The 23558-nt window shown below is 42.6% G+C and overlaps 1 protein-coding gene across 4 annotated transcripts in view; it reads left to right on the top strand.

Moving 5' to 3' along the window:
* LOC121592999 overlaps positions 1 to 23558 on the top strand; it is a 147140-nt gene that overhangs the window by 35430 nt on the left and 88152 nt on the right. For 3 of the 4 annotated variants that reach the window (XM_041915013.1, XM_041915010.1, XM_041915012.1), the window contains exon 3: positions 14502 to 14625. The exons of the other annotated variant lie outside the window; for it this stretch is intronic. The gene's annotated coding sequence lies outside the window, so the exon portion shown is untranslated. The remainder of the gene's footprint in view (positions 1 to 14501; positions 14626 to 23558) is intronic. 4 annotated transcript variants of the gene reach the window in all.

The following is a 23558-nucleotide window of genomic DNA, read 5'->3' as shown; positions in this document are numbered from 1 at the left end:
AAAAGCAATGATATGTGTAGGTACTTCTTCGTTCATTTGGCTCTACAACCGTTGTTAGCTTAGGCTGGTCTTTGGCACTCTTGGGCTAACTAATTGAAGACTGTTGCATGCACTCATAGCAGGAGATAGTCAGACTTAAGCTTCATCACATTCCCTTTTTCATCCATTGGCATAACAATACGTTTTGGTTTATAACTTGTCAAGTCCTTACAAACACGCTATTAGCACAGGTATGAGAAGTCCAATGAGGATTGAAAACATATTTGAGGCATTGTTTGAGCTATCTTCCATTGTCAATCAAGCCACCCTTCCTTGAAAAAGGGGAGCTATATTGTATTCTCCATAATGAAAAAAATGGGGCAAACATATTGCATGGCTATCCATGGCTATAAGACATTGAATCATTACCCAACACAGAAACAAAGCGTAGATAGGCCATATAAAAAAAATTGCACAGCGGAATGAAATGAGAAACCAGAATGCAGAGCAGAATAATGAAAACGATTCTCAGTAAAATGCTATCAACAATGCAGTGATAGACATTTTACTACATACATACCAACGTTTCTTGCAATGCTACTGGATAAACTCACTGCCAATGAATCCACTTTCCTCTGTACCCCCTTCCATTCAATATGTTCAACCCGCTTCGCAATATTAAATTCCATTACCTAAGGCGTACAAACATCCGACAAACAATCGTGGGCATCGAAGTTGTGCCCTATCGAATCGCAATGGCGAAAGTGCAGCAAGGTGCACACAATCGTCATTCAATTTCGAACGGAATCAAACTGTGTCGTTCTGTGAAATAAGAAGTTCCCTTTTGTACTTGAATTGTGTGAGGGCTCGTGAGGGCCATGGGGTGAGGTCACACTCTCCAAACAATGTGACAGGCCGTGCAGCAGGATGCAAGTGAAACATATTACAACTGTTTCGCCAAGCGGCTGTTTCGTGTTGGCTGCTTCTCAACGTGTCTGTGTCTTGGAAGGTTGTTTTTTTTTTCATTCATTCAAATGTAAATCTAACGTTAACACACCGTAACTGGAGGAAGAGACTGGTGTCCGTTTTGCTAAATCTCGTTTCTCATCCATTCTACGTACAATCTGACCTCGCTCGCTTGGCCGTGAGCCTCCTCCTTACATCACTCTGCAAAAGGACACGATTTCACCAAAGAGTGCTGAAGTAAAGTGACAAAAAAACGGAAAGGCAACACAAAAACAGCACACATGAAACGCGCGTCATACAAGGTGTGTCCTCAGTCTCAGTCTCTCACTCTGAATGTCTTTCTGTGTGTGCAAAGGGAGCTTTCATGACCGTTTGTGTTGCCGGGTGCATTTGCATTTCTCTGTCGCTGCACACAATTGCGTTGAAACGACAGATGTTACAATTCACATTCGTGGCTCGTCTCCCATCGTCCGCCTTTCTTTTCCTTCCTTTCTCTTCTCTCGTTTTGCCCTTTTGTAGTCCAATGGAAAGGTCACACCGAAGTAAAGTGGAGCAACACTCGTCCAACCGTTTGCACGTTGGACGCCTGTTGGGCTGCTGCTGTTGCGCCGTTGGGGGATTGGTTTGCTTCCATTTCACTGCGCCCTCGCCGCTTTACACACCGCGCGATGAAAGAAGGAAAGATTTCACCGTTGGACAAGGAGAAACGAAGAAACGAGCAAAAAAACAAAAAAACACGCGCAAACTCTTCATGTAAAGATTAGTTTTTCTCTTCGGTTGCACACTGCTCGGGCTCTATCTGCAGAGACAATATCTGGTTGCAGCAGCAGCAGCAGCAGCAGCAGGATGATGATGATCCGTACTCTGATTCGTTAGTGGCAGGCGGATTTGGAGTGCGCGCACGCGAAAGAGGGTTCTGGACGAGTGATCATTTGCAGTAAAAATGTCAATTCAGCGTGTAAAGCGCAGTCATTTGCAGTTTTTGGTGCGAACAAAGGTGTTCCACTTTTTGGGAATCTTCAGCCGGCAAGGATTTTGTGATGTGATGAAAGAATAGATTGCATTGCAGATTAAATCGTCAGCATTTAATTGAAGCTCCAGTTTGCTTTAGTCTGAAATTTGCAGGAGTGCAGAGAGAAATTGGAAGAAGCATAATTAAGCAGGGTTCTGCTACTTTTTTTTTCAATAATAAACTCACCTGAAAGCAACATCAAATCACACCATAGTGTACACAAGATGACCCCATGAAAGAACTTGAATGGTTACACACTGCTTTAGGGGCCCTTCACGATTCTAGTCAGTTTTTTGTATGGAGTTTGACAGTTGGAGGTTGAATTCATGTAAATACTCCATACAAAGCCACACACAAAACTAGCCTGCAATTTTCAGTCTAGATTATTCTAGCCTCAAAGCTAAAATTAGATTCGAATACCTGCTCAAAAAATGGTAAAACAAGGTAGTGTTTACATTTATCCCAAGGTGCATCAAAGAGATCTTGTGATGGAATCCAGAATCAAAGTGTATGTAGTCCAGGTGGTCTCATATCATAGTTTTTAAAACCAAATTTGAATATCACTTTTTAACAGAATGGGTGAAAACTTTTGCTCAAACAAGCTTTCTCGAGGCTTGACGAATACACAAAACACTCTTAAAATCTTCATTCATAAGCAGAAGCGATAAAAATCAGCCTTCTAAATTCATACACCTTGAGATAAGCCCACCTGTATATTATACTCACTTAGATAGCTGCTCGAAAACTGCTATACAATGAAAATAGCTGACAGGCTGAAATTTCAGCCTACGAACTTAAAACGGAAAGGGCCCCATAGATGGCGACGTCCGTCCTAAGCATTTTGATATTTTTAACACAATTTAAAATAATCATACATGAAATTATTATTCAACACGTCCCACTTAGTTTTTTTTAACAGTCATTACGCTAATGGGGTGGTATTAATAATATTAGCTCAACGTGTCCTATCATAGCTGATGGCCAGTTCAGTCCCATCTCTGCAAGCTCACACTGGCACGATTCTAAAATTCACGAACAAACAGCACTTAAAAAAAACTGTCTCTCTTTGATCCAATGCAATCACATCTCGTGCACCACTCTGCTGCATGAAGCTCGCAACTGTGATAGAAAATGCGAATTACTCTACATTAAATTCAAAAAAAATAAACAAACCGGCTCACTAACGTCCAGAATCCATTTAGCTGCACTCGCGTTACATAAGTAGTAGTCACTGCAGCAAAAAAAATGGTTCGCAAAATACGGGACAGTTTGCAGTGCAATGGGAAGCAAAGCGCCCTCAACGCGCTAGGTTTTACGCTATTACATTGATTACATTAAGAGCCGGCTCGAGTGGTGCAGTATTGCATGGCCGCCCGCAAGAGAGAGAGAGATCGTGAGTGATCCGCCTACAGTGTGGTTGATGCATTGCAGCTAGCTTAAGCATTCTTAGCAAAAGAGGATCTGTTAAACGAAAGGAAAGTGGGAAATTATGTCTAAAGCAAACAGTGTCCCGGGCATGCAGCGGGCGGGAGTACCGAAAGTAATTGTCTTTTTCTTTAGAGACGTGCAGTTTTTCGAGTTCGTAGACTGAGGTGGTACTTGTGCAATTGGAATATAAAGCTGCACAGTTTGGCTACAGTTTTCTACGTCCGCTGTAGGTGAGCAGGCACAGTGAGGGAATCCTGCGACACAATGTTCACCGATGTGGTAACGAGCTTGTGTATAGGTGCACAAAACTATTTCAACACAGAACTATGAATCCTAATGGGTCTGATACTTTTCATATAAGAAATCATTATGTGCGAACGTGCAGTTTTTTTTTACGTTGCAATGTAAAAATATGAAGAAAGTTGGCAATCAATCAAATAAAGGAATGAAGCTTATCAATCTAGTTTCATTATGTAGATTTATTACCTTCCTTCTGTTTTGATTTTATGAAGCAGAGTAGAATACTTGAATATACTAAACGAGATTATTTTTTGGAAAAATCATTATAAAATTCCAGAATCTGCGGACATGATAATATTTACCGTTTTGTTGTAGCTTTTTTCTAGTATTTGATATTTACTGGCTGTTATTTTTCCTACCGTAAAATAATACGAGAGTTTATTTCGAGTTAAGCGCTTATTGTTTGTTTGAATAGTTTTGAGAGGCTTTGGCTCCAACGGAGTTCTTTCGCCTCTAAGAGTTATGCGCTTATACTTCCACATCTATTCGCCTGAGTTGAATGCTCGAAACTCAACGAAACATTATTTGTGTTTCGTTAAATACGTGAAAAACAAGGTTCTGATTAAACAATCGTGCTTATACAATCATTCATCTCCCATCGTATAGGATAGATTATTAAATTTGCCTTTCACATGTTAAAAGTCTGATAAACTTATAAACATTTACTTTACTCAATAGATAAAATATTTTTTGTTCAGTGGTATATCGATATGGCTGCGTGCAATGTGTAATATGGCAATAAGAAAAGACGGTACTATCTGTTTATAATTCAAACTTTAGAATCCACACATGAGAAAACAAGACTAAGTCATCATACTATAGATTTTAAAGTTTTAAAATAAAAACTAACTAAATTAGGTAATTTTATGCTGTATCAATTACTGAACGAAATGAATCATCCTTTGGATTATCAACTATTTCAAACGATATTTCAAACTTGTCGATCAAGCTGTATGATTTAAAAGATGTTAGAACGTAGTCATGCTTCCTTTTTTTCTTATTGATCCTTTACGGCTTATAGTGTTCAACTAATACATCGTTCGTTTAACCCATTATTAGTAAAAATTAAAACGAAGTACAAAACTACAATACTACATTATGACGACCACAGTTCCCACCGTGCGAAACCGCCTAAAGCATTTCGTTCGAAATTGAAAACCTCACCAGCCCGGCCAAATTAATGCAGATATGAAATGTGACCGCCTCTTTCCGTGATGAGCCTCTCGTAGCCTCTTTGCGTTTCGATCAAGCAGGCCCGCTCCGCACAGTTTGTGGTTCGCTTTGTACTGGCTGGCTGGCAGCACACCATGCCAACGGTCCACCGCGTACTTTTCTCCGGGGACACGCAGAATAGAGTGCATCCGTGCCGGGTATGTCCGTATGATGATAAATGTATGGTTTTATATGAAAATGAGTGCACGGAGTGTGGGTACGTTCGCCATCCTCTTCTAAACCGAACCAGCCGCGCACCACTTTAGTTCGCGACGTTCTTCAGTACGCAGAGCGGCTGAAGTCATTGGAAAAAAGGCTTTCCGTGTACGTATGTATAGATGTTTCTGCTGCATCCAGCATCGGAACGATTTCACCTTGGAAGCGCTGCCTACTGTGCGCTCTCTCTCTCTACCAACTTTTTGGCTGACGATCCATTTACCCATCTGTTTTGCCGAAAAAGGATTCCAAATCGAAAAAAAAAACAACGAAGCACAACCCAACCAACATTGCTGCATTTTATGACCCAGTGCGAAGGCCACTAGCCACGCTCGCAATAAGAAGGAAAGTTGGCCGAGAACTCCTTGATGCATTAAATTTTATGGTCACACGGAAACGACGACCCCACCACGCGACCACCCCTTTGCGCTGCTGCGTGCACGCTGAGATTGAATTTTAACGCACGGTTTTCGAACAATCCTGGCCGGCGGAAACCCCTCGGTTCCGGATTCGGACAAAGTTTCAAAAACGATGCCCAACCGCACACTGTTGTCGCCTTCTTCAGTGGATGACCTCGTTTGAAACAGCCGGCATTCGGGGCCGGTTTGATTTGGGGGAAGCAAAACTGTTGGCAGCTGCACTTTGGTGTGCAGTTAGTTTTCGGTTGTTTTTCCTCTCATTTTAGATGAAACGCGATTATTTTTTATGTGGAGGACTGATTTTAAGTCTTAAATTAATTTTATACTCAGCACACTTTAAAACTTCTGCTACCAAAAAGAAAGTACAACAAAGCTGCATCTACGCTCTATCGATCAGATAAAGAAAAACCACCGCAACAGGACCCATAAAAATCCACGGTTGGTCAATTTTAATGGGTTTTGTTTCGGAAAGTTTGTCCGCTTGTGTATTATTCGATTTTGTCCCATCTTCCGCGCCAAAAGAAAAACGCACACACTCACACGTTCTCTATTTACACAATCCATCACAAAGCGCAAAAAGAACTGTTTCCCGTGACACGGAGTACGCTACAGTACAGTGTGTGGCGTATTTCTTTCTTTATACTCCTGCCTCCCATTCATTCCTTCGACACATTTTCAATAACTCACAAAGTCCGGGCAAAAGTATAAATTAAGTTTCGCAAACATTTTGATCTTTCACGGTTTGTGTCAAAGCTATTTGCCGTGGCTCTTTTCTTAATAAGTTGTGCGCCAGAAAGCAAACTATGCAACAGCGACGGGAAGTGGAGCGACTGCTGCTGCTGCTGCTGCTGTGCCACTGCATCCAAAACCAGGAGGGGGAAAGTATCATCTGATGTTGACGGAAAAGTTTTCGCCTTTTGCTGTGTGTGTGTATTTATATCTAGCTGGTAAAATGGGATCGTTCTGGGAGGGAGAAAGTTTGGCTCTTTCCCGAGCGAAAGTTGCACCTCTTTGGCCATTTTGTGGGACATTACGCGCCATTTCGGATCGAGTGTTGTTGTAAGGGATTTTCCAACCGAAAGAAACACAGTTTCCAGCTATTGCATGTTGCGTGTTTTTCGTTCAGGGTTTGTTGAATGGTTCAGGGGTGTTACAGTATGCATATAACATCCTAGTCTTCGAACTGGTCCAACAACCCTTAGTTAGGGCTCATCGAATTATTCTATAACAATTTGATTTGTATAGAAAAAAATATAACGTTATATAAATAATTTAGTAAAAGCTTTACTGAATATGAATTTTCCGATGACAGTAGAAACTAAGACTGATAATTAATTGCTTTTCATGAACATCCTTGGAAAGGTTTTTTTTTTTCAATATTACTTGCAAAAACTAATCTAGGAGAAATCAGTTATCCGGAGCATTTGCCATGGCGGACGAAGACATGCGTGTGGGCATGTTTATGATTTCTACATTTGATTTTGATCAATTCTTCTTTAGAGCTTTTGGATCATATTGTTCTAGGAAATTTCGATGCTATGGGTTATGGAGATGTTGGACCAGTTCGTGGACTAGGGTGTCATATCGAACTTCATCCGAAATTCGCTAATAATGGTCGAAATGAGTTTTGGTGTCATTACTTGACGCTGGGATGCCAGTGGACGCGTTTTCTGCTTCCACTAATATGTTTGTTCGTGTTCCCTAGGCAGTATTTCACTGTTTGAGCCGGTTCCATCGACCTCTTGGCCAAGCGAACGTAGTGATGTTGCGACTTTTCCCTCAGTTTTCATTTCATCATCATTTGAAGCTTCTTATCGCTCAGGGTCGTCGGTCAATCGGAACTGTGCTTTTATTTGATGCTCTGATTTTTGTTTTATAGTGCCAAGATGTTGTAGAAGCCGGAACAGACTTATGCGACGTCTACAAACTGTCGCACGGAGTCCGTTTTAGACTCTACTGGGTACCGTTTTTCAATCGTGCACGCTCCTAAACGAAGTTGCTTCACTTTTTTAGTCATCACGGTTAGAGTTCGACTGATAGAAGTGTCAATTTTAGTCAGCTGACTCATGAGATTCCATTATTGAAAGTGCAATTACCGTTTCGATAGTGCGAGTGAAAATAAACCCAAGAAAAGTCGACAATTATTGTCCATTTCTTAATGTAAACGTTAATGAAATCATAAACCACATTTCTTGGCTTCCGTATTTGATGGACAAGAAGTGATTGGCTTCCTAAGGAAACATAAAAATGGTATGGAGCACTCAACCAATCAGTCACAGTCAAGCCCATTAGTGGCTTAAATTCTTCTATAAGAAAATAATAAGGTAAAGATTTAGAATAAACATCTCGATACAAGAAATTAGCACAATTCAAACCTCTTTTGCAGCTACTACTACTACACTACTACTACATTGCCTTCCAACCAAAATAGCCGCCAACTGTTTGCTTTATGACCTCCCAGGAGCAAACGCTTTGTTCGCATTACACATTACACAGACACGCCCGTCCAGTGTGTATGTCATTATTCAAATCGGAAGCGCATACAGTGTCCAGCATTGACATGCGGGTCACCCCGAACAGGGCAGTGTGATGTGATCACCATTTAGCATGTAGTTCCCTTCACCTGCGTGCTGGGACAGTGTGGAGCCTCACGAACAATGCCGTCAGCAGATTGAAGGGTGGTAATCAATTTTGTCCAAACAGTGAACCACCACAGTTTAGACATCACGCGAGCTCTGCGTGATTGAAGGCACAAAAACGATGGTAAGGGAAGTGTGTCACCGAAGTAGTCGTCGTCCACTTGCTGAGTGGAAAAGCATATGCAGCAAAAGCGAAAGACAAAAAAAAAACTCGGTTTAAAAAGCTGCGGTTAGTAGAATTCAGCAGGGAACTTCGATGTTGGGTGTGAGTTAATTTCAACGAATTAAATAGTTGACCTGATTTTATAATTACACGCCCTGTTTTGCTTGGCTCCTTTTCGTCTCCCTTTCGCGACACCCCAAAAGAGTCCTGCAGGGGAACTTAAAATGTAAATACTAAAAGCTGCATAAGAATGTACGCTGCGAGCGCGTGTTGGAATGCTATTGAAGGTAAAACGGCAAACCTTTTCCTCTTCACTCTAAAGTAGCAAGAAATTACGACACCCAGGGAAGCCATCGTGACCAGTCCTGCTGTTGGGTGTGTCGTGCTGTCGTCCCCGCAAAACGAGAAACTAAAAGGCGCATACGGAACCGCCCCGAATGCCTTGCCATTTGGCGATTAATTTCGGAAAAAGCTGCAAGCAACTTTCGTAATTTACCACCCCTCACAGAAGAAACGCAAACATTGGCCGCCCAGAAAAGTGGCGAAGAAATACAAACAAAGCAAACGGTTCGTACCCATTTCCCGTTTCCCCGTTTTCGAAATAGCGCGCAAAGCAGCATCGCTTCGTAGATAGTTTTCAGTCCAGAAAGCGAGGGAACGGAATGCAAGAAACTGAAGTGTCTTTTGTGTGCACACTTGGGGCTGCTTAGTCACAGTCAGTCTCGTTATATCCCGGCGTTCGAGGTCGCTGCTCACAACCAAAAAGGCACTTCCCATCCCTGATCACACATTCACACACACCCACACACGGTAGGATGTGTGGAAATGTCGCGGGAAAAACAACACAACAACAGCAGCGCACCGACTGTGAACTCGTCGGAAGAAGCGTGGTGAAATTACAGTGACCGAGACAGGAAATTCGTGTCATGTTTCTTGTACAAACATATCCCCCCCCCCCCCCCCACACACACACATGCGCTGACATTAAGGAGGAGTCTTTTAACGAACCCCAGTTCCCAGTTGGTGTCCCAGTTGAGCACGTATCCGCACCACACGGCACACACCAGTGTCATACCGTTCCGGTTTTAGCGAGTTTTTGGGGGGCAAGCGGGAAGCGCATTTGCACGGGCGCTCGACACTCGATTAAATGTTTGCTCCCGTTTTCATGAAGCCTGCGTTAAATTAAATAAACCCTACTGCAACTTCTACAACCCGCCACGGTTCCCGGGGGTTGATGGAGCAAGGTACACCAACGGCGTCAGTACAATGCACGAAATGGCGAAAGCATGGCTCACTCTTGTAGCTGACGATGGGTTGCTATGGGTATACAAAGCGAAAGGAAAAGTTCTTCGCACTACGCAGCACACATTGATGGGCATACATGATGGGAGTTTTATACAGTAATCAACAAAAAAAGAAACCTATGCTTCTCTCTCTAAATGTTCATAGGAATAGTTTTGCACATTGGAGAGCTTGTGTATGTGTGTAGTAGAGTCATTTTTATCCCCCTTTTTCGACCCCAAAACGAACGTGGCCTTGCAGCTTCTGCTGACAATACAAATTGTTCCTTTTGTGTCCGTTCTGCTGCTGCTGCTGCTACTACTGCCCTGCACGTGGCTTCGCATCGCTGCTGCGGGAATGTTGTCCTCATTGTATGCATCCTGCATGCTAAGTAAGCAGCAGTTGGCAGAGCGGCTTTTTTTTCGCTGCCAAACGTTGTCCTAAACGCGCTGTTTACCCGATTTCAATGCGGCAAGGACAAAGGTGCTTCTAAAGGGGAACACAAAAGGGCGGTAGGAAGTTTGGGGACGTTTGGTGACACTGGCCGAGTGAGTGGCTTTGTAGTTTGGGCTGGCCTGCCTTGACATTGGCATAGGTCAGTGATGATGGTGGCTCAAAGAAGTCTGGAGCCTGTGTTTGTCTTTTGCTTGTGGATCTTTGATGGAAGCTATTTAATAATCATTTGACGTGCAGAACATTCCCTAAAGAAAGTTTAGCTTATATTTTAAATTTCTTATTTGATTTCTTCTTCTTTGTCATAAAAACCGTTGTCGGTAAAAACCTGCCTATACCACTCTTGTGAACTTGGCTTTCAGTAAATCGATAAGTACTCATAGCAGGATAGTCAGTGTGCTACGTATGAGGGCACAGTGCGCATTCGGGGCTTGAACCCATGACGGTCCCGTTGTTAAGTCGTACGAGTTGATGACTGTACCACGAGACCCGCCCTTCGGGTTTAGATATATTTTGTAATATACAGTGGAGTGCCGTTCATCCAGGTTCATCGGGAGTCGACCTCGCCCGGATATGCGAATAACACGGTGTTATATACACCTCGTACACACCGTGCGTATCCAACCACGATGTGTAAACCGCTGTGACAGTTGACGCGCGGCGAAAGATATGGAGTGAAGGAAGAGAAAAATACAAAGAGGAATTTGGCGGCACGCTCTCTCGCGTACGAACAACCAAGCAAAGTGGTCGACTTTCATTAGAGATATCCGAAAGATATAACACACCGATAATGAGACAAATGATATATTTAATCACAAATTGATTTTTTTTTGAAATTTAAATTTTGTTTTAATTTAAAAAACCCCGTTCTTATTACATTTATGTTTTTTTTTTTCAATGAGAATATTTAAAATATGCCATAAGTTAGTGTGTTTTTTCTTATGCCGATGTGCTCTGAAAACCGGGTATTTTTTTAATATCCTTCTCAAAACGCAATGTCACCTTTGTCCTTCTTCAAAAGCACGGATAAACGAGCAACCGGATAAAAGGTACCCGGATAAACGGCGCTCCGCTGTATTTAGCACATTATTTGTTAAAATTACCAATCTACTGATCAAACTTTACGCGTAGTTCATAATTACAGTGAACCCTCTCTAATTTGAGATGCGATGGGACTGTCGAATAAGAGGGGTTTTCAAATTACAGAGGTTGAAAGTGAATGAAAGGTCCATACAAACAAGAAAGAGACAGAACATTTAGTATGCAGCCTTAACTGTTGCTATAGGAAACTGCGAACAGAATCGCTAATTTGAGCATACATCTTTCAATAACCATGGCAACACCTTAGTCAAATAAGAGGGACACAGATTTCAGAGGTTTTCCAAATTAGAGAAACAAAAATGTACTGGAAATCAAGGGACTGTGCAAAATGTTCAAATAAGAGAGGTTTCTCAAATTGGAGAGGTGTCAAATAAGAGAGGGTTCACTGTATTTACCTTCTGCTTATAAAAAAAACCATATCAACTACAGCAATTATCCGCAGTATACTCGATATACGCGAATTCGCAGTACGCAATTCCTCTTAATTTGACAGCTCCTTGTGTTTTTTGCAAATATTTTAATTCTTTGAAATATTTTATGCTATATTTGAATTTCTTTAATGTTATTAATGCATTTTGCATTGAATTTGTGCAAAAGATACCTGTTTTATAACAAAAAACTTTGATGCAAAACTTTGTGGCGATATTTTTCGACCCTCGAACCGGTAGTGTAAACTATTTTTCCATGGAAATCCGCTATACGCGAAACCTCGAGATACGCTATTGCGTTCAGTTCCGTACGATAGCGTATATCGGATAATGACTGTACTTTAAAAAAGATAATACAACTGTAAACAATTTAAACTCCAATATTTAGAAAGTGGTTTAAAGAACACTTGAAACTTTCTTATCTGGTGTTTCTTTTGTTTTGTTCTAAACAATCCTAATACCGCTGTCACGAAAAATTCGTGTAGAAAGCATGTGAATAAACAGCACTTTCACGCTTCTTTCCCTTTAAAGCTCTCTGGTTGACAATTTCCTGTTTAACTATTCAAAACACTACGAAACGGTTTTAAGCGTAGAAAAACCATCTCACCCATTCTCACCACTCGAGAAGGTGAACCATTTCCCATTTTTGTTTCACTGCACTCCACCTTGGCTGTTTTTGGCAGTTCTGTTTGCACTAACAGAGCCTTTTTCAAGAATCCTTTCCTTATCAGCAAACCGGACCAAACGCTCAAACAAGAGCATACGAAGCATGCACTAAGGAGAGGTGTTAAAAACTACCCCTCCACTACCACTATCCCTTGGCAGCTTATTTTCTTGCCAAATCTGTTTCGATCGACCTTTCCGGTGGGGCAGTCTTTCCTATCGCCGTCTTGCAAACGGCAAATGCCAAACCCTTTCGCCCCATTTGCCTTCTTTCCCCAACTGTGCCCACCGGGCAAACGCTTCACTCTTGATGTCCCACTGGGTCCCATCAGAGCCCGAGGGTCGTTTATGTTTTTGTACGCTGCTACGAATTGAAAATATCCCAACCGGGGCGCGACAGCTTGTGTACAAAACAACCACGCCGAAAGCGGAACTGCTTAGCGCTCCTGAGGGTGGCGTTGGTGACCCTTTTGCTAAAAATGTTTATAGCATTCCGAATTTCCCTTAAAACGACAAACGGTACAGAGAGAGAGAGAGAGAGGATGCCTCTGTCTCGGACAAAAGGCTCCACCATCGTCTCAGCAGGGTCATTTACAACACAGCTAAAGCAGATGAGATTCGGGCTGCACAGCGGGAACACAGCAGTTCAGTGGATGTTGAGTAGATTGCTTCCTAAAGTACAGCTGTGTTCGTGCTGCAGGAACTCCAAAAAAAAACAACAGACCTTATTTTCTACTGCCATCAGGTGCTGGTTGTGTGGTCATGTTTTGTATGTTTAACCAAAAACACCATTAACGAATTGGTCTAGCTCATTGGTCCGAAGTTAAAGCAGTTTAATGAGATTCCTATCAGAAGCGGGCAGCATCGAGCGCATTGCTCATTGCAGAACCCGCCGACCCCAAAACTAATTACGTGCTAGAGAAACACAATTAAAAGTCTGTTCTTTTCGTAATTTGAAGCTGGCACTTGGAACCGGGAACGCGTAACGGTTTGCAATGCGAGGGCAAACGAATGTAATCGGGTTTCGGTTTCATGGTGAAAGTTGCTGCTCAATTCCAATCTATTTCATCCACCGATAGAGTGTCTGTAGCAATCGATCGTTACAGATGCATTACTACCTCTTCCCCGAACGCCATCATCAACCCCCCATTGGTGGATGTACTCGTGTGAACTTACTTCACTAAGCTCATTATCGCAATGGCCAAAATCTTTCCAAACCAATAATCGTGTCGGGAAGGGAGGGAAGTAAATAAATAAATGATGATGCACACGTGAACTGTTCACACACAACCGCTACGAGTGTTCGTGTAATCCGATGTGGTGATATAGGAGTCGTGGGATGGAGTCAATAAAAAATGCAATAACCCATTCCACCCGTGTACCATTCACGAGGAGGAGATTATACGTGAAGTTGGAAGCAGTAGGATGGCAATAGTTTTTGGGGTTTTAAAATCCCATCCATCGCAAAACAACCTCTGACACACTCGTGATGGTTTTGCCAAAAAGTTGCTCAACGCTACCCGAAGTTACACGCTCGCGCAGCGAAGGCGAACACGCGAACGCGAACGCGAGTTGCAATCCCGGGGAAACTATCCGGCAAACACATTAATTCACCACCGAAACCAACCATCGCACTGCTGCAACTCTGCTGGTCTTTGTGAGCCGCAGATGTGGTTGTAGTTGCCTGCTTTCCGGTGTTACGGTGTTACGGATCCCGGTGTTCGAAGGGAGCGAGCTTAATTTACCAACCGATCCGTTACCACCGAGGCTACAGTAGCTCGTCAAACTCGTGGCCAACTTGCACGCTTTACGCCGTGGGAAAAGGGAAAGTTTTAATGCTTCACGCTAAATGAAGGAACTGGGATGGGAGCGTGTTGTTGCCATCATCTCCATTGGGACTGTTTGAGTGATGAGTAGGGCGAGCGAAACTTGCTCGGGGCTTGAGGGTTCAAGCTGGGGAGTTCCGTACTTCGATGACAACCTCAAAAAAAGAGATTGAAATGTTGGATAAAGTCCTTTTGAAAATCTTGTACAAAAATAACTAATGAAAAACTTCCAAAAGCTATCTATCAAGTATACAAAATCAACTTTTTTCCTTTCCCAGAGTACACACAGGCCTCGTGTGTGATGATTGCCATCATTTTGTGATCTCCCATTGCTTAACTCCATTTCCACGATACACTAACATTTACTTACTCGTCCTCATTCCCCGTTGTCTGTCTTTCCTGCTTTCTTTCGCAGATTGTTCATCATTAAAATTAATGCCCGCAAACTAAGCGCGCGCATTCACGGGTTCAATTCCCACCCGGATCATCACGTAGCGGCTGCGGAAACCGTCACGTTCGTCGTGTGTGTGTGTGTGTGGGTAAGCAACTTTTTCGTCCCTGTTTTCTAGCAGCATCGATCGTTATTTCACATGTGGGACCATTAAAAGGGCACCACCACCACCTGCTCCTTGATCCTTGATGCCCACAAACCGAAGAGAAATTGAGTAACTCTGCCGTGCATGAATAGATTCATGACTCTTCTTTCCGTCGCTTGGTTGCTGAGCGGTTATCGCGGTAGTGTGTCGGAGGGCAGATTATTGCGAATGCTTTTCCTTTCTGCATTGTTGGCGTGTCTCGTTTGCTTGCCGCTTGCTGTGCGCGGTTACAGCGCAAAACTTCCCACGATCTGTTCTAATTGCGTGTTTTTTTGCGGGGAGGGGGAGTAGGCGACCGTACTAGTCTCACCGCCATGGAGAAACTTCTTCTGCCAGGGTCCTGTGTGACCGATTCGACCCTTGAGGCGGCTGCCGGCCTCGTTAAGATATGGTGATCCTGGAGGCACCGATGGTTCTGGAACGGAATTCTGCTTTCAGTAATCAGTAACGCGAAAGCGGAAGTGAGAAAATGAGCAAAAATTATCGAACTCATTTCACCACAAAATGGGGGGCGTGGTGGTGGCTTGCGTTAGTTACACACGAGTCGTTACTTGACTGTTCGCAGGCCATGTGATGTCTGGTCGTAGTTAAATTCAATATCAACGACTTTCTCAAAGCATTGATTGAGCAGAAGTTTGTGATTACTGTACGATGCGAAGCATCTTACTCTACACCACATCAACTATGGCACTACTGTTCGATCGCTAGAAACAGCGCCATCTTGCGTGAAATAATTGCAACAGCGCTCTCTCTCTCTCTCTCGTTTGTAGTGAGGATGTCAGCACACAAACCGCCGTACCGATCTATTTTCGTCTCGCGCATTCGTCTGATAATTCCGGAACGGCACATTCGCACTTTTCTGACATAATGTGATTAAACACTCCAAAAATTAAGCTCCCGTTCCCAACGACCGCGGAATAGCGTTGGAGTCCCCCCATCGTTAATCAACATCCGCGAGAACGGGCGGAACTGTGTGGCAAATTTTAATCCTATTTAAAATCCACACAAATCCCAACCGTAGCCACACATCACACATGGGGTGGCATTATTATTGGCGCAGGTTCTTCCTGATGTGTGACGAGGTTGCCTTGCTGACAAGGGCTCTCTTGTTGATAATTTTAATTGATTTTGAAACAGTTTCACCCCACAACTTGCTACGTGTGACTTCTCTGTGTTCGTGTCTTTGTATTCCCGGTAAGACCATACCACGGTTCCCCTTAGCTCCTTGTTGGCATTTATGTCTAGGGCAATGGGCTGCTGAAAGCTATCATCACAACTCAATTTGAACATCGCTAATGGAATGAGAAGTAATTATGTTGCGCAACAATCGAGACGAGACACGGTGCGCGATCAATATCATTATCGTTTTTGTTGGATTGTTCTGACAAAAAAAAAACAAAACAATACGGAGAAAAATTACAAGCCCAGTAAATAATCAAGTTTTAAAAGTTAATGTAATATGCAAACGTTACACCGAACAAAACGAACATTTGTTTGGTTTTGATGATTAACTGAGTATTTAAATTACGTTGATATAACATGAAATGCTTCCATTCCACGTAACTCAACAAGAAACATCAAGAAGCTCTCTCTCTCTTTTTTAAATGTTCCACTACTTTGTAGTTTGTCTTTTTAATGAGACCCTGAAACGGCCATAACGCTCAAGCGAATGGAAAGAAATCAATTATAAATAATTGGCGAAACATTTCTTCGCAAATAATCACTAGGAATGAACGCAAAACAAAAAAAAAATCTCTGTTTTTTTATCACTAACAGCAACAAAACTTAAGCCTCTGCCCCTGCTCGTTATGCTTATAGCAACTTTTGCTAGGCGCTAATAACGAAACACATCATTTACTGTCGCACAGCGTGCCACCATCGAGACACAACAGCACAAAACCATAGCCATAAAAATCACTGAAAATAGTATGGTCCAATGATGATGATTATGACGATGAGCACCAAACGCGCCACAAAGCTGACACCTCGCCGAACAGAGCGAATCAACTCGATCTTTTACTCATAACCCCGTGCCTAAACTCTAAAGAAGGCAGCACAGCCATAGGGTGGTTTAGCGAATGAACATGACAAACCTTCGTCACTGTGTCCCAATTTGACTGCTGGTGGGGAGACAGAGGAATGGGGGATGTCCCTTTTCCGTTCCGCTAACGCAATGTTGAGTGAAATTGTTTCACTCATTCCCCGTGGAAAGCCCGAGGATTTATGGTGTCACTGAGCTGATAAGGAAAATTCTACACAAAACACCATCCTTCTCGAGCCGGGTTGGAATGGTCCCATTGGCTGTTCGCCTGCCCCGTTTGCTGCTAACGGTGCTCCAGCGTGACAATTGTTAATCATAATTATAGCACGCACTAACACACTCGCACTATGCCGACCACTATGGGGTGTAAGAAATGCTCAGTAAACTGTGACATCGATGACAACGCGCTTGAAGGAACTACCACCCAGCCGGGTATGGCATCGACCTAGCGTGGCGTTCTATTTCTTGACACTGCCCTGCGGTAAAGTTTCGCCTGACGGCACCGCGTGTTGCGCATGTTTGAGTTTGAGTGACAACCAGAACGCGTTTCAGTGTTTGATGACTTGTTTCGAGACGCAGCCGCTCGGAATGAGCAATGTTGGTCTGGTTTTTTTTTTTGTGAAGGGCGTACGATAATCTCGGGTTCCGATTATAAATCAGTCTAGCAAGGTTTCAACAAAATTCATCACTAGTTTACTTGTTGACTTAGATTTGCTTGGAGGTTTTGTTCCATAAAACATTTAGATTTATGTAGAATGATTAACAGTGTGCCATTAATTTTGGATTTAGTTTCTGTTTCTCGTCTGGCTTTGAAGAAACCTATGTAATGTTAGATCACTAGATCCTTCGAGTGAAGAAAAAAATGCCTAAATTGTACAAACACTCGAAGCTATTTTTCATGGATAAGGTTTTATGATTTAAATAACATTATTTATGATGTAATTAATTTAAGAAAAATAAAAATAGTCTACCATTTTTCAATGATAGGATTTTCGTATTGTGGAGCTTCTCGGAATTCTTTTTTTTAATCTTGCATCATTCTATGCAATGGTTTGATATTTCTATGCACAAAGCATGTGGATATGTAGGAATAATTAGTCCAAAGTTTGAGTGCTATTGATGTACAAACCATATACAAAAACTTATATAGTTTGTAGTAATTGATAACTTGAAGATTATAGCACATATTTTTATGTATCAAAACATGATGCTTTGCTAACACTCTTTAATACTTTAAGTAATAATTTTAATTAACATTTAATAGTGAAAAATATATTACCAAGCAAATGTGTCTAAAGAAGACAAGTTTTTATAATATTTAAAAAACTTATTTTACAAAAATATTGTCGTGATTTATTTTAAAGGTAGTACTTCTGTATCAACATTATTTACGTCTCAAGAAGACCTTACTGTCATTCATATTTTCCAATTTTACCAATAAAAGTTACAGCATTTTTGAAATCATTTCATAAAACATCAAAGTTAAAACCTTCTTCCGCTTGTATATAAATCAAACCATTCCACAAAACTCAAATAATTTCACCCATTACTCACATTCACGGTTCCCTTCGTACGCCGTAATTAGTCTGATATCTTGAACTCTTCAAATATCTTTTCCATCCGCCGTCTTTCCCTACCAGTACGAAATATAATTTCAAGCTTGCTCCTGAAACTTCAAACTGCTTCAAATCTAATGTACTGCTAAAAGCCATCATTTCCCTGTCTATTCCTTCCAATATTCTCACATTCACTCTCTCTCTCTCTCTCTCTCTCTCTCTCTCTCTCTCTCTCTCTCTCTCTTTCTCTTCCTTTCTCGCTCTACCTCGTTACATCAAATCAATGTCAAAATGACCCACTGCCACTGCAGACCGAGTGGGGAGCTTCCTTGCTGCCTGCCCACCTTGTTCCTGCCTTGCATTGCGAATCAATTCAACAGCAGCTCAAAACTTTGACAATAAAATTTTATGACTAATTTAAAGTTCTGCGAGAACGAAAATACCGTACAACAAGCGCACCGGAACCAAGTAATTAAAAGTGAAGATTGAAGCCGCATTCAAAGCGATCTCTACCGAGCACAACACCTGGGGAAAGGAAAACGCAACAACAAAAATGCTTAAACCATGGAGGCACGATCTTCTCCTTCCGTTTTTTTTTCTGCATTCATTTGGGATCTTTCGTGAATCGCAGAACAAAGTTGGAGCCCGTGAGTGGGGATCCATTCTTTTGCCAATTACAATTCTTATTAACAAAAAGACCAAAACTCTCGCAACCAAAGCAAGCGGGGGGAAAACCCTGGCGGCCCGCTTGCTGAGATGATCCAGCGAGCAGCAACCTTGGTTGGGTTTTGCGAATAAATGAGAATAAATTAAACATTTCCTTCCGGTGTGCTTGGTTCTTCCTTTTTGCTCCCCAAATCGCGATGCGATCTACAAAACCAACCCATTGAACCAGCATTTGGGGGCGCCCACGGATGGTTCACGCCGGCTTCACAAGAACTTGTCTCTACTTTTTAGTTTCCAACTGCAATTTCTGGTCCATCATCTTGCTTTTTTGGGATCGGTGGTGGAACGTGATAGTGAAATTGAACTACCGCAAAGTATTTCATCCGTATACTGGTGGCTTACCGTAGTGGTGGAAGGATGGCAAAGGTACACTCAATTTCTGACGCTGGTGTGTTGGATACTGCCGTATGATTGTCACCCTTCATGCTACGAGTCGGGTGAGAGGGATCGTGATGTTTTCAACATTCTTAACATCTCAACTACTAGGAAAACTAAAGACTCCTCAAGGTGTGGTCCTTTAAAAGTTTACACTTTCTGCTAGCAAGCCTCATTTCCACCACCGAGCGGATCATAAAAACGGGTAGGGCTCAAAATTAGAAAATTGCCAGCGTGGAAAGCCTTGCGACAAGGTGTGATGGGATGGTGGTTGGCAGTGGCGATGAAATTGAACCGATAAGAAAACTTTCCACCAACAGCCAATTGCGATGGTTGCGACGGGCAAGGACTCTCTTCTCTTGCCAATCTTGTGTTCGTAGAGCCGGAAATAGGGTCTAAAGAAAATTAACTTTTTCCGATTCATTTTCCCAACCACAAAGACGTTGCAGTAACAAGTTTATGGCTGAAAATGACGGCATGTAATTATAGTCAGCTTGAAGGCGCTCTGGCTTGTGTGCTTTGAAGGTGCATGTAAGCAGGGCGATTCCTAAAGCGCACACTTAGCAACCTTTTTATTGTACAATTCAAAGAGTAACTTCACCCCATTGCTTACAAATCCCTATGCCGATGTTATTGTAATTCACCGGAAAGGCTTCTAAACCGAGTTTGTTCCTTCCCCGAGTTTGAAATTCAATCCATCTGATTAGTGCGAGCAGCAGCGATGGAGCACGTCCACACTGTAAGCGAATGAATGGGGTGGATACATCTACTACTAGCACAGTACACCACCCTGGCTTTTGTCGAACCCTTTCCAGGGACATTAGCGTGCTTCTGCACTCTGGCTAAACCCCCGGAGTACGTTGTAATCTGACCACTGTTGAGCATCAAACAGTATGGATGTTGCCGTATCGTAGGCATCCGGTCAATGTTCTGGTGTTCTCGAATTCCCCGAATAGAAGAAGCCCATTTCCAGAACCTTAGGAACATTGCAGATTAGCTTTTACGGCACCGAAGAATCATGCAAATTCATTCGAAAGGCTTTTTTTGTTAAACATCAAAAATAGCCTTCTCTTCCAATAGCTACAACACTGTTCCCAAACTCCGCGTTTACTGAATGGAGGGAGAAATTATTCGCAATGAACATCAATCCACTAGCGTTGGAAGTTGCTTGCGCGTCGTCCTTTGCGCTACAGAATGCGTAACACAGATGGGATAACGCATAATTCCCCCGCCGAGGGTGCGTACACGACCAAGAAGCCCCATCTGTCTTTATTCCGAGCATTAGCAGCTTACTACGATTTCTCCGTGCCTGTGCACTTTGCATACCAGTTCACCGTACCAGTCAAACTCAGTCACCTGTGCGAACGAGATCTCTATCAGCAGAAAGGTGGGAAACAGTCGGTGTATGTCTGCGTGTCACAAAAGAAGTGCAACATTCCGGAAGATTGAATGCAAATTTACGCTTCCCAAGGGGGGTAACGCATTGGAACGCGGGCTTCCTCCCTGTCTTTCCGTGTTGGGGTTGGTTATGCAACGAGAAAGGTAGCAGAACGATTGCCAAAGTTTCCCGCAATATCCTTTAGGCGTGTTTTGTTCGTGCTTTAGCAACACCTGGTGCACCTCTGAAATGCACCGTTTGATAAGCGGAATGGCTGGATAATGTAATGAGAAGATGGGAGAATTCTTTTTTCACATCGTAAATGTGGAAAGTGTTCGTACGATACTTAACACTTACATAACTCCAAAGGATGGGGGAACAGGTGTGCTTTTAGACGAGGAAAGTCATGTTTACTAGTGTTTGAGAGTGTAGTAAGTGGATTGAATCCACAGGAACCTTTGCCCGTAAAGCATAAATGAGCAACAAATAAATGAATGTATTGAATTTTATAGTTTTTTTAAGGTTTAGAAACGCTGAAGATGGAGCTGCTGTGCCCGGTAGAAGTGTAATTTAAGTTTAGTAGTTTATGTGCTTGGCAAAAGATGTACTAATCACAATTCAAGTGAAACTATATTGTTTTTTAAATACACTTTACTGCTTAACATTGCTCACAGTCAAGCTCTAGTACCTCATAGCCTGACCAGGAAGCTTTTTCCAGGTAGCTAAATCCAATCTACGTTCGCTTCTGGTGCACTTGATTTATTCGATGGGCTGTCCTCTTACCTCAATCTGTTGCTGTCGTACACTTCCTTCATGTCCGGCTACTTCGATGGACGCACGATTGCGAAGGTTCTGTTCGAATATCACTTCCCTTACTGTACTAAGTAAAATACTATGCTAAACAATACCTCTGGCACTCTATTCATACTTCTAAGCGCCAACAGTATGATTGAATGCAATTCGTATTACAAAACATTCCAATTGATTACACGTCGGTCTTTGTTTCATTATTATTCTATCAATATTACTCAGAAAGAGTTATGAAGCTTTTCTCGGCATAAATGAAGAGCGCCCTCTGTTAGTAACGCGTTGTACTACGTGTACATAAAACGGGTACAGGCTCGAATACTTGTTTGTATGATTACAATTAGTAATTTCAAAAGGTTAATTGGTGATTTTAAATTTTACCCACTCAAAGATTGTTAAGGCCGGGCTACATTGCCCTTACTGGCTAGTGCAATTTCGATTTTCACTTGCGCATCTGGCGGCAGCTGACCGAAGTATTTTGCCAAACAGCTTGAAGCCGCTTCAGAAAATATGTTATTTTTTCCTTTTTTTATTACTTAAGCTGAACTGGTAAAGCTTGGTAATTGATAAATAAATATGTTGTGCAAATATTTGAGCCATTTTCGCATAAAAAAACGGTGATAAAATTACTTAAATTTGAGTTCCGGCATGATCATTCTCTCGATGACCAAAAAGAGCTTCGACCAGCCGCCGCCAGATGCGCTAGTGGAAATCTAAATTACACTAGCGAGTACGATCAATGCAGCCCGGCCTTTATGGTTAAAAAACAGAAATCTTTCCAATTGTTAATGACCATCAATCGAACGTGATACATTCAGTTTGGCAATACGATCTTGCTATTTTATTCATACTTTATTTAATCAAAATACAGCTAACTAAACTCTAAAAATAACTTTACTTAGTAAGATTATAGCTTTACGAAATAGAAGACTAAAAAATTGCATTGGTCTTTCAACTTTTCCTCTGTTTCGCTTCCTTCTTTTAAAGCTTACACCGAACCTGGTGGCTGTTCTACAAGTCGGAAGCTCTTCGCAGGAAAATTAGTTCCCTTTACGTGACGCATTTACACCCTTCTTAGCAAACACCCCCCGTACCCATACCCCCATTCGCACCATTCGCTAAACAAGTGTAGGCAAACACACACACACACACACGCACGCCATTGCTCTCTTTGCGCCAGTTCAAACACACTATATTTGCTCGCAGCAAATGTATAGTAGCGTTTCGCTGCAATGGTTTAGCTCGCTGGCATGCCGTACTGCTACTGCTGTATCCGGTGGCTGGCGCTGTTTCGGCATTTCTAAAGTTAAATAATCCAACAATGAGCCCCCGTTTGAGTTTTGTTGCATTCGACTGGTTCGTCTTGCAGCAAGCGTTCCGTTAGAAGACGGCGGACGCGCGCGCGCGCGCGCGCATTCATCCAATGTAGTCCAATGTGTAACGCCATCGTGTCGTGCCCGACGATGGCGTCTGTCGTGTACTCCTCTGTGAAACGCTCAACAAATAGCGACCCTTCACCGTATCCCATGCCCCATGCCCATCCCTTTTACGGATGAACGAATGATACAATCGAGCGAATGGTTCGAATGTTCGCCCCAAACGGTGACTGACGGTTCGCTTTCTTTTCGATTTAGCTTCTCCTTTGTTGATCTTCAGACTGTCCCACGAACGCTGCTCGGAAGTGTTTATACGTGTGCGCGCTTGCTGGTGGATTTCCTACTCACTCGGTGGTATCCTGTTCGCAACGGGCGCTGTGTCGACACAAAAGCAATAAAATACTACACACCAAAGGCGGCTTCCTTCAATGAATGACTACACTTCTTTCATCTCGTGCATCGCTGTGCTGAAGCTGCCGCCAGATTTATTCGGAAAAAGCAACTCCGATGGGAAAGTGGATGGGATGGGATTAGAGCAGGATGCGGTGCGGTTAGGATTGGATTGCTTCTAGCTGCGCTTCCTTGCGTGGGGTTTTGTTTCCTTCCACATTCCCATT

This window comes from Anopheles merus, chromosome 2L (genome assembly GCF_017562075.2).
Source record: "Anopheles merus strain MAF chromosome 2L, AmerM5.1, whole genome shotgun sequence".
NCBI lineage: Eukaryota > Metazoa > Arthropoda > Insecta > Diptera > Culicidae > Anopheles > Anopheles merus.
This window is presented reverse-complemented; position numbering and strand designations above follow the sequence as displayed.